This window comes from Lathamus discolor, chromosome 5 (genome assembly GCF_037157495.1).
Source record: "Lathamus discolor isolate bLatDis1 chromosome 5, bLatDis1.hap1, whole genome shotgun sequence".
NCBI lineage: Eukaryota > Metazoa > Chordata > Aves > Psittaciformes > Psittacidae > Lathamus > Lathamus discolor.
Genome location: NC_088888.1, coordinates 30,606,624 through 30,619,544, shown reverse-complemented (window position 1 = coordinate 30,619,544; position 12,921 = coordinate 30,606,624).

Sequence of the window (12,921 nt, the reverse complement as noted above, 5' to 3'; positions counted from 1 at the left end):
CATCAGATGTAGCAGCTGTCTTCATTATCTCTGAAGAGGACAGATATTAGGACATTTATTAAAAAATAATCCAAGAAGAAAATGAAGAAATTATAGGCAAAAGTCAAACCTTAATGAAATTTTGACAGTTCTGTTTACAATCACAGTATGGTATAGTAGCCAAGTGGACAAACCACAAACATTTAAAATCTAATAAATCTAATAAATCTTTATTAGTATCACCCACTGTATGATATTTCAAATAATTATATATTTCTGCTTGTGGCAAGCATTTAGGACCAAAAGTGATAGCTGATAATATGGATCCATTATCAAAAAATCTTTTTGTCCTAGATAAATTCAGAGAGGATGTGAAACGTGTTTTAGAAGAAAACTTAGACTGACAATTGATTTTTCAGATGTGAAGCCTCTTTCTGTTAGAGAAGTAGACCTATAGCTTTTCTGCAAATACATGCAAATTTAAAGCATTAAAGATCTGGGATCGCTACCAATCTACTCATAATGCTTTCTGTTTCTTTATACACAGAATGCTGGTTCTAGAGAAACAGTGTCCAGGTAAGTTCAGTATACACCCATTGAAAGACAATGAAAATCATAGCTTGTTTATACTAGAAGGTTATAAAACTTCTTCTTGCCTGGGGTTTACATTGAATGACTGCCTCATATTGATGCAGTTATTCTGATCTTCAAAGATCCTGACCATCAAAGAAAGACATTTTACCAATACATACCTGTTTTTACATGCTAGGCTTTGTATTGGCAAAAACAAATTCAAGGAATAAAAGACTCCTAAAAGCAAACGTACAACTTATTGAAACAATTGCAAACCTGTCAAGAGTATCTCTTTTATACTGCTTGAAAAAAAATCAAAATTCATATATGGTTCTACTAATGTGGAACTATTTAGAGCATCTGCATCTGATGGAGAGAGTTTATTCTAAACAGGCAGGGTCAAAACCAGACTTTTTGATATTAAACAAACTGCTGTTTTTATAAAAGTGTACTTGGGTGGTAAGACTCATTTATGTAGATAGGAAGTATTTTAAATTAATATTCTAGTCAGCTGGACAGAGGATGAATTACTCCCACCATAGTATGATGTTCTGTCAAGAACTCGAAGGATAATATGAGACTTGAAGTTTCATCTGAAAAAAAGAAAAAAGATTTTCAGTCAATGCAATACTTGCCATTGACTTAAGAGACTAATAGGAATACCTTAGGCTAATGGAATAAATGATATTTCTGATGCAGCATATCAGATGCTTCAGAGTAGTACTAGACTCATCACAACATGCAACATGAAGGTCAAAAATACTTAATTCTCCCTCTGTCAGCAATGTTTTCAAGTCTATTTTTGTCTGTAGCCTTAGAACAGACTCATTCTTTGCAGATGCTGAATTTTTCTGTAAGGTGAACACATGAGGGCCCAGAGAATATGGGAATACACCAGCTGAGGAGGGACGAGAACATTTGTTTTATATCTTCACCTCAGCAATACAAGACCAATAAGGCCATTTTTCAGTTGCTTAGTTTAAAAAGACTTGGATTTAGGTCAGCAGAAAAAGTAGGACAAAAATAGACAAGAATGTTCAAAGAACTATAGGAATGTCTGAGTGTCTCCTAATTTTGCTGTGAATCTTTCTTTTGTTAGAATTTTTTTTAGCTTATGCCAAATAAGGCAATTTATGTGCATTTGACAGGAAGTTTCTTTAAAGCCTTATGGTTTCTATCCGTATGGATTCTTTTTTATGCCCTTGCCCTCTTAAAGTGACTATGAAGGCAATCCATCATTTTAACTTTTCAGTTTTAGATTGAAAGACAGTTCAATATAAATTCAAGACAATTCAAGACAATTCAAGACAAACCTACAAAGAGGTTTGTAAGGAAAAAACCTCTACCTCTAGCTTGCTGCATTTTTCTGTTGCTTCTGCAAAACTGTTTTGTCAGCAGTCACAACTACCTCAAGTCTCTGCAGAAATGTAGATGGTGTTCAATTCTCCCATCTTAGACTGCTTTCAGTTTTCTGTCTATAAAGCAATGAGAAAGAATAAATGAGAGGACTCAGTGGAAGCAAGATGGGTAGCTAAAGGGGTTGTAAAGGGTAAATTATGAGTCAATAGCATACTAGGATGTGGCTGCACTCTTTTTTCTGGCTCCTAGGCAATATGAAGAGACTCGCAAGGCTGAGAGGCTGCAGGGGAAAAATAAATCCTACTCATCCCATGTTTCCAACTTATAAATTGTTCCTCCTCTTCCACATTCCTCAAGCATGGGATCTCCTTTATTCCTGTAGTCACTCTCCACTGTTCCTCATTTCCTGTAAGTAGAAGACTTATTCTCTAACTCTTCATAAATCAATTAGTAAGACTCATACGACCCTAGTAACTCTCGAACATGGAAACAGGTTAAAGCAGCTCTTAGGATACATTAACCTCTGCTGGTTTAGAGAAGCTTCCAGCATATCCTTTTTGAATGCATACTACTGTCAGGCTTCTGGTGGTCTAAGGAAAAAGCAGACTCTTAAGGTCTATGTAGCAAGACTGAAGTTTAATTTCTGCAGCTTAAACCTTGTGGCACTGCTATGCTGAGATCTGAGTCAACTGCAGACAAGTCCAGCACAGTGTCTGCTGGATGTCCTTCTTTTCAGAGATCAGAAAGAAGCTGATTACTGTGGGTTTTCTGTAGTGAATAGACCAAATCTGCATCTTTCCTTCCTCCCCTGTGAAAAGGAGTTCCTTTTGCACGGGCATCCCGTGACACATTTAAATGCAATATCCTTTGACTGGCCCTATTTACATCTTCCTTCAGCTGTCCAGTATCACTCGTGCTACAACAGACACTCAGGTCTTCACAAATGTCCCCCATATAGCTTTTTTTTATGTAGCTGTAGAAATAATAATTTGATGAAGTCTTAAGATACCAGTATTAGCCATAATACCTTCCATTTAACACCTAACATTTTCTAAGACATTTGCCTTTTGAGGCATTTAAATATCTGTTGGCACAGTTTGCAGGTTTCTAATTTGCACATTCATAAGATGATGAAATATGTAACTGATCAGCAGTAGTTGTTCTTTAAAGTGGTAGGCTGTAATGACAGTACTCAGTTCCAAAGTCACAGCAAAGTATTAATCATTCCAAACAACTTGAGAGCAAAACAAAGAAGTTTGACATTGTGCGTTAATGCAACTTTAAAATAGCCTTTTGCCAACAGTGGTAATTTTTTACATTTTAGAGAACAAAGAACAGGCTGGTCGATATCAAGTATATATGCTGTCATTATGGATTATTATAATGCTTAAATTGCTGGCAATATTTTGGCATAATGTATCCGGATACTTAGATTTCATTATAATATTTTGTATTTACATTACACCCGTCACTATGAGGTGCAAGAAACCATCATTTATCAAAAGCTATTGAACTTCAAAATGTTTTCTTAAAATTGGCACTTAAGTGCTTTATTTTCTTAATTAGAAAAATGTAAAAAAGAAAAACAAGTGTGAAGAAGAGTTGTTTTTTTTTTTTTTATTCCAGAAATAATAGCAAACACAATTCAGTGTCTACTTTCAAATTCATAATTTGAACTGTGTGACCTGTTTGAGGAGCTCTACATACGAGCATAATGTCATGTGATGTAATGAAAATGAACCAAAGAGGAATGCTGAGGATAAACAGAGCACTTTGACTTCTCAAAATGACACATGCTTGGAGAAAGAAAATGCAAACATTGTTCAAAGCTAACATTAACTCTAAGCTGCCCTTTTCAGCGCTTCAGTCCTGCTCTCTGCAGGACTGGCTTGCTTCTTCCCACATGTCACTTATTAGATTAATTTATTATTCTTGATAATTTATTATTCTTGACACTTATCACATGATGAGTGATTGTTTTATTCCACTGGCTTAAATGAAGGGCCAGTCAAATGTCTAAACATAGCTGTTATTCACTGTGAGGTTTTTTTTTTCCTCACATTTGTGATCCATCTTCATACCCTCTTGGATGCCCTCAATCCAAAGGCTCTCAGGAAATCAACCCATCTCTCTTCTAGGAGATGCAGGACTTGAAGCAGGGTCCTCCTACTTTCCCTCTACTGGCTAGCTGGTCTGTCTCAGACTCTTGCATCCTTGTTCAGGAAGCTTACATCTCTCATCAGCACTCAAGGAGAACTAAGTACTTCTACCAAGCTCAGCCAAGCCATGATCTTATCTTAATTGTCCCAGGGTAATTTGTTACCTTCACCATTCATGCTTGAGTGACTGATGATGCTAAGGGGTATGACCAGCTGGGAATTTGAGATGAAGAAGTTTGGAGGCAGAAATTTTGAGTGGAAACTATTTTACTCTTATGGTATGGTCAATTACCTGTTGAGCCAGAGAGAATAACTGCAGGATAAACTTCCCAGGCACTTTTGCAGTGAGTGATAAGTGACCACAGATAAAGCTGGAAAACTGTGGCAGGGATCAGCTTGCTGCATACCAAAATCTTTAAGATAAGAATCCAGGGTCTTTTAACTAGTTGTGCCTCTGTGCTCCTTTGTGGGTGTGCAAATGAGCTTTTATTACATAACCTAACAAGAATGACTTAAACAATAGATTCACTCCATGAAATAATAAATTCCTATTAATCAAAAGAGTAGAGGACATTCCTATGAAGCAGAATTTGCTATTGCTTTGCTGCCTCACTGGCAAAATACATTTCCGTGCTTACATTCCTCTCACTGAACTTTAAACATGCAAAAATTAACCTTTCATCTGGTGATACCCTGTGCCAAGAACAGAACTGTTTTAATAGATAAATAATGGATTCCTTAGAAATGAGCACTAATGACTGCAAACACATAAAGAAATTAGGTTTAATCAGCGCTGTGTACATGTCATTGCCATTTTTAAGCTGTATAAAAGATACAACTTACCTAAATAATTAGTTTATGTACTAATAGCCTACTAGTGACTACATTGGCTGGTGCTGGGAAGGCAGACAGTGCAGAATGCTGCTCATGGTGACTCAGCCAGGATGCAAGTTTGCCTGTGTTGTCTAGGGCCAGAGAACACAGAAAGATTCAAAGTGCTGTATCTCACTAAACCAAGTGTTTAAGTACAGTTTTTTTTCCTCCCTTTGGTGGACAGCAGGATGTGAGCAATTCTGTGAAACCGTATGTGTGGGTTCCTTTTTTGTTATGTTTATCCCCAACTCTGACCCAGGCAGCCACGCTGGTGCCTTGAGGCTGGCAGAGAAGGGTGTGAAAGGAAGAAATGGTGACATTTTGACTCAAGTTCAGGAAAGCAAACAGCTACGGTGGCTTAAAAAATCCTTTTCCCCAGGTACCCCAACCTTTCTTTTCATTACCAGCTAGGGATGTTTTGGAAAGGAAGACAGAAGCAGATATGTTTGTACACCTTGCTCACTGCAGTTCAGCCTGTTGTGCTGCTGTGATCCCAGCCTTGCTGTTAGTTAAAGATCACACATGAGCTGGGAACACCTTTTTGGTTTTTACTGCTGCTGTTACAGCAGTAGTGTTTGGCAGAAAGGTGGGGTGGACAGATAAGATAGTAACTTCCTCAACTGCCCTGTCTAAATTCGCAAGATTCATCTGCTGCAGCCCCCCATGGCTGTGATTACTAATGTTACACAGTGCTTGAGATCACTCAGAAGATCAAAATATTCTGCCCTGTATGTCCAGGTGAATATTTTTCCATCTTTTCTTCTACTGGCAGTCACCAATATGTGTTGCAACAGCATAAAAATTGTTTGCTTTTCTAAAATTTTTAGTTTATGCATTAACACTTTGCAAAAAGGAAGTCAAACTGACCTATTTCTCATAATCACACATCCTAATTATTCCACTGTTTTATTTTGGTGATTGTCAAATTCAAGAACTTGCCTTAGTACACAATTTGATGGGCCAACACAGAGGTCAGGTTTTGTGATGGTGAGTTTAAGGTGATAGATAAAAATCCAAGATCATATGTCAGAGACTGCATGAGGGTTTGGGGTTTTCTATTTTGGTGATTGAGTATTGCCAAGAATTAAAATATAAATGTAAAAGAGATGGAGAACCAGAAGTTGTAAATGAAAATGACAAGACAGAGGAGGATTTCTAAAGGCTCTGCCAAAGAAACAGTTGGAGAAAAGAGGAAAGAAATTAAAATCAGAATATGGTGTCATGAACTCACAAACAGAGAGTAATATTTAAAGAAAGAGTTTTTCTGATGGTACTAAGAGAGCTGACAGGTCCAGATGGATGAATCTGAACAGGTTTTGTGGTCTGGTGAAGAGGAATCCATGCAGATTTCAACCCAAAAAAAAAATGTTTTTTGATGAATTTGAACTGCATTGGAAAATGCCTAAAATGGAGCTGGAAGATCAAGTCTCCAGGGGAAGCAACTAGAGCAGATATATAGCTGGGAGACAAAAGGTGGAGTGACAGCTATAAACTGGAGCTGTGCTGATATGGGTTATTAAAAAGGGTGAAGAAAGCCTGGTTATGAGGTAAGGACCAGAAAGGATGAAGTGTTGGTGTGCATGAATGTGTTAAAGAAAGGTAAGGCAAGCTGTTGTCAGCTTTTGGTAAGGTAGCTGTTCTCATTTATAAAATCTAAGACCACTTGAAACAGCCCTTGGAGCAAAACCTTCAAAGTGTAAAATTTACTCATCAATGAATGAGGGAAATACGTGTCAGATTTCTAAATACGTGTCAGTTGGTTTCCTTGTTTCTCATATGTAGCCTGTTAGTCTTTGAAATATTATTACAGTGTAGTTTTCTCCTGGTTTACATTTAGAGTCTACATAAAGCCTAGTTAATGCATCCATACATGGAGAAGTTAGCAAGAAGAGAGATGATAATATATTATGATAATAGATCATAAATAGATGAGGGTGCAAAGGACAGCAGGAGAGCAGCTAGGTCTCTGAATCAAACTGGAAGGTGAAAGAGCATTTAGGGCATTTCTAGGTCTGTGACAAGAGAAAAAGTAAAAGAAATGTGGAGGGAAGGAAAGGCATCCAAGCTCAGGAGACACAAAAAGCCCCAGACAATTCTGGGAATGTGTCTTGCAATAGGAGCTGTAAGGCTGGGGAATGGGGTCAGTCCAAGGCAGCTGAGGTGCAGTAGATGCTGCATGTTGCCCTGCCAGGCTGGGAGAGCGGTGCAGCCCAGGGGTCAGCAGGACTGAAAGAGTGATGGAGTCCACGCTGGAGGCAGACTAGTTGCAGGATTTTAATCTCTGATACTCTAAAGTGTTAAGCTTTTATATAGATATTTATATGTATGCATTTTTATTATAATTATTATCACTGTTTAGAAGTATTAGCAGCATTGAGAATGATACATTTCAGTGAAACTCAATTACAAGTTTAAAAAATGAAAGTTAAAGATGAAACTCTGTGAGGCCAAAAAAGCAGTAAGAGTTTAGCAATAACCCTTCCTTGACCTTCTGTTCACGCAACAGAGATGGTGATCAAGATACAAAACTGTGTGCAGAGGCTAGACTCAGGTCTCTCGTTTTAGGGACACAAGGTCAAGTCAGAACCATCACAGTCATGTAATTAGGGGAAAATACTTTTTCACCATGTTTAATAGGAAGATTTAAAAATGGAAGGGTTCATAGTTCACGAACATCAGTTGAAACTCATGATACCTTACCCTATAAGCCGACTAGCAGTACCACCTGAATTCATATGTAAACAAACCGAAGTCCAAGAAAGTTGAGAGATGGGGTTTTAGACAGCTTTAAATACTAGAAGATAAAACTATAGTTACTGTGACATAATGTATGAAACTTTTGTAGGCACATCCTTCTTGTGGTCCTGGATGTTTCCAATTGCATGAATAACATGATATTTGTTTGCTTAATACCTTACATCAAACAGACCAGTTTCTGAAGCAAAGCGCTCCCTATTCATCAGTATTCATCAGTATATATTCTGTTACTTTCAACAACTTGTCTCATGTTTTCTTTTTTTTTTTTTTTCTCTAAAATTAATTCAGTACACACCCTGGAATTATTCCAGAGTACGCTATCATTTGGTTTTGTAACTAGGTACATGAACTAGTCAAGTACGGCTCAGAAAGCATGAATGTTTCAGAAAAGAGGTTTTTTTTTTTTTTTCAGAGCATTTTCTTTTATCTAAAATATTTGCTTGAAATTTACCAGAAATAAAAAGCTGTGTCCAGAACTGCTTGCATTCAGAAATTTGTAAAATTTGTCAGACACTTTGAGTGAAAGTGGCAGCAGTTTGTTAAACCCAGAGCAAACAATACAGAAACATGCAAAACCACTCCTAATAACTTCAAAGTACCTTCTTGCATGTTCATGTGCTTAAGTTTCTTCTTAGAAGAAGCTTAATGCGAATACAAACAAAAGACAAAGCAGTGATTTTCACTCAGGGAAATGCTAACACATCCTATGTCTAATGGGTATCTAAGATGGAGTCCAGTAGTTTTGGTTCATATTAATAGCTATCTCTCTGATTCTATTTAGATAACATTTTGTTTTAACTTAATTACTTGATTTAGAACTTGCCAAATACTTGCTTTACAGACCCAGCATGTCAGGACCCCAACATAGCAGAAATATCCTTTAATAATATTTTCATGTTCATAAATAGCAAACACAAACCCTGCTCCCAGACTTCTACTTCAATCCAGACAACACATGGAAAAACAGTGAATTTGTAGTTTGTGATTCATAAATTTAGCAAGAACTTTCATTAAATTTTTAAATTAATGATTTTACACTTGTCCTCTTGTAGGGACAGCAAGGCTCACATATTCAGTGATAGTGTAATTAATGATACAAGAAAAAAAAAACCTCATTTAAAATGAAATATGCATCCTTAATCATGCTTTTTGTAACTTTTGACTGTGTTCTCACATTAGTAATATGTTTGTGTCAGATAATGTATTTCATGCACAGAGGACAGATGTATTCATTTGGCTGGTTTCCTTGCAGAAAATGTTCATTCCATGCAGTCTGTAGGAAGAAACTCTGAAGATGATACACTCAGAAGACAGCAAAACAAAAAGGCAGTTTTGTCATTTTGAATGACATCCACCATAAGCATGTTGCTGAAATTGCAATGAATAGTCCCATAGTTTTGACACAGAAACATTCAGCAAGAAGCATTACACAAACTATGTTTTTTTAGCATTTAATATATGCAAAATACCATAAATCAAGAACAAGTTACTGCTAGACAATTGAGAACAAAAACTACATTAAAGAAATGTCAGATGTAAGTAAAGCAGATTGTTAGTGGTTCTTAAAGACATGTTGAGAATGACAGGAATATTTATTTGTTCCTGTATTCCTCACTGAATCCAGTGTCATTTAAATGTGGCTGTGGGCTTTTTTGCCAGGTGATTTGCATCTCTTCATGTAATATACTTCAAAGTGACCATTAGGTTAGACATTTTGCAAAAGTTAGGGCGATCTTCAGTAGTCAAAACCTGTAAAATTTGAAGAGTTGATAATCTGTTAAACTAAGAATCTTTATAATTGCAGACAACATTACTAAGAATAGGCTAAAGCTATTATTAAAGGAAAATATGAGTGGCTGATAAGATAGTCAAGCTCGTGGTCCATTTGCTTTACCAAAACTGTAGCTACAATTAGGGTGTCAGTCACCCTGGAGTGCTGTCTGTAGTAAGGATGTTAGCCTTTCATCTATAACAGCTGCACAATATATTACTGTAAGAAGCTTAAAATCTACCCTCAAGTATACTGGATTTTCATTAAAACTGATATGATAAAAATTGCTGTGTGAACCCTGAGTTGAACTCAGTCTTACACCAGGCCTGGTGCTGTAACTTCAACTGAATCGTACACATCTATCTCTATACATTTCAAATATTAAAATCAGTATCGAGGTTTATAAAAAGGTGTCAAATATACATTGGTTAAACCAGGATCTTTGAACCTAGAAGCTAATAGATGGAGCTAATTTGAGGAATTTGGATGTAACTTTAAACCCTACCTTTATTAATTGTGATCAGCCCAATAGCTGTTTGGTACTAGGGACTTTAGGGAACTGGTTGCTACACCTGTGTCACTTTTAAATTAACGACTGTGCTGATTCTACCTGTTTATTCGTAGTATTCTTTGGCAAATAGGATAATTCCCTTTCTGTCATCCTTCCTGGAAGGTAAGATTTATTTTTTTTCCTCATTTTTGAAAGTTATCTACCACAGCAGATGCTGAGTAGGAGGATGGAATATCTAGATTATTTTGACTTTTTTATTAGTTTCTTGATTCTTAGCCTGATTTTGCAGTCTTTAATCACATGAGAAATACTGATTGCAAGATACTGATTGCACCGGAATGGGTTGCCCAGGGAGGTTGTGAGTGCTCCATCCCTGGCAGTGTTCAAGGCCAGGTTGGACGAAGCCTTGGGTGGGATGGTTTAGTGTGAGGTGTCCCTGCCCATGGCAGGGGGTTTGGAACTAGATGATCTTGAGGTCCTTTCCAACCCTAACTGTTCTAGGATTCTATGATTCTATAGTATTAGTATTAAGACAACTTCAGGTGGTATTCATATGAGTACGTTATACTGGATTCTTCTTTTAGACTTTCAAAAAAAAAAAAAAATCCAGAAATACTACTCCTTTGACAGTAATGCCTTTCTGAAGTTTCCCTTTTTCCTTTGTGAAGACATGCTTTGCTAAGGCTATTACCTTGTTTAGCTATCTCATATCAAGTAATATCACTGGTAGTTATTGCATACATTATGCCAAGGAACAGTTCAGAAAATGCACTATTCATTTAAAATGCACATAATTTAGCAGTGGTAGCTCAGAAGCAGCAGCAGCAAGAACAGGAACAGTGTTTGAATTAATTAGAATTATGGCCTTTGGGTTTCATATGTGCTTTTGGAATTCTAAGAATGTCTTTCTTTGCCATTTCATCCTAAATATCAAAGGTAAATGTGAAATCTTCTTGCTTTTTCTTTCAAAAGAGGCACACACACTTCTTTCACCTGTATGATAAAATTAGATCAAAAATTGATACTTCCCTATTACCACTGCTAACATCTAGTTATCACATCGAATACTGATCTTTAATAAGTGAATCCTTAGATTTTATATTATATCAGTGTAAGCATCTTTCCAATTTTAGAAATTACTGTACTATGTAATAACCAGGGTTCCCTCTTTCATCCTCTCTCTGTGATTTTTCCAGGCAGGATTTTTATTCATGTATGATGACAATAACATCATAGAGAGGGGAATTCCTACTTCAAGACAGAAAGAGCCCACTGCTTTCATGGTGACAATTAAACACCATCTGTGACCATCTGCTTTACCAGGTGTGATATTAGGGTCCTCTGCATGGAAGGATTGTCTCCAGGAAGGGTGACACTGGCAGCTTTTAAAGGCTGTGCTTCATCTGCCTGATGAGGCATCTGCTTCTGAACACCTGATTCTAAAGATGCAACACTAGAGATAGTTTCAACCTAGAAAAGGACCATGACCCTAAAATGTAGTAATGTTTGTATTTGCTTTTGGTTGAGTATTGAGGTCAAACTGTCCCACAGGGAAGGAGATGACTTACTAAAAAAAAAAAAAATAAAATAACCACCTTAGCTTACAAATGTAAGGAAAAGAGTAATTATCAAAATGTGCTTCCTCATTTTCCCTTGTTGGCCAGTGGTACCCACAGCTGGAGACAGGATAGCACATTAAATGGTCTGAACAAGTATAGCTGTTCTTACACTTTGTTCTCATCTTTGCCACAGAAACGTTATTTAAAACTTGTACAAGTGCAGAAAGGTTCTGATGGATCATCAGAGCAGGGACCCTGTCATGCAAGAAGATGTAAGTATAGATATAATAAGGATGTGTAAGTCCATACATAGAAATGCCTATATTACTTTCTCATTCCTATGGTCTATTCACCAAGTCTCGGTGTTTTCTTGATAAATTTTCAAATAAGCTTTCTCATTAAATAAAAGTCAGGTTAGAAAACTTTGTGCACAACTTAAGGATATCTTCTTTTTGTGGTAGGTCTGCTGCCATAGCTGCAGCTGTTTCACAACTAAAAAAAATTTCCTTGGATTTCTTATTTAGAAGGAGGAAATATGCTTTCTACATTTGATGGTTTTCTGTTTAAATGTCATGTTTACTGTCACAGAGCTCTGGTAAACAGAATGATTTTTGGACACCAATACTGCACACATTTTTTCAGAGAGATTGTTCAGAATATGCAGGTAGAAGGTTGTTAAGGAACTCAAGTAAAACTCCTTTTCTCATTTGCCCAGTTTTGTCTGCTGTAGCTTTATCTCAGCACCCTACACAGAGATGCATACATACAGCACTGGACACCAGAGTTTTTCTTTTTCCTGGGTGAACTTTGGTTACTGTTGCTCCCACAAGCAACACCCCACCTGCAGTCCTGCTGCAGTCTGACTCACTGACTTCTGCTTTCTATTAATTTAGTTTTCTACTAATTTAGTCAATCCTTTCACTGACCTCCCAGAAAAGTGTCAGACAATGTTTATTCTACTTACATTGGATTGATCGTTCTCTCCCTTTTACTTAAGGAGTCTTCTTTGTTCAATGTAATGGATTCTACCCTTTTTGATCCATTTTCCTGTTTTTCTTAGTAAGCAGAATGCTCTTATTTAATTTGTCATTGCTGGCACTGGCCCGTTTTCTGCCACTACCAGTAGGCCTGTGAAAATACAGCTTTTTAATTTCCACTATAAAGACAAAACAGCTGTTAAAAAGACAAAGGAAAAAAAAAACAAAACCAAAAAACCCAACTATATAGTCAAAAGATAATTTGCTAATTTCTTCTTTTTAAACGAATGCCATGAAATAGGACACTTAATTTAATATTAATTGCATTTAACTTGAAAATGAATATTTTCATTAAAGTACGAATAATGAAAGCAAAGAAAATGGATCTTGATTTGCCAACCTT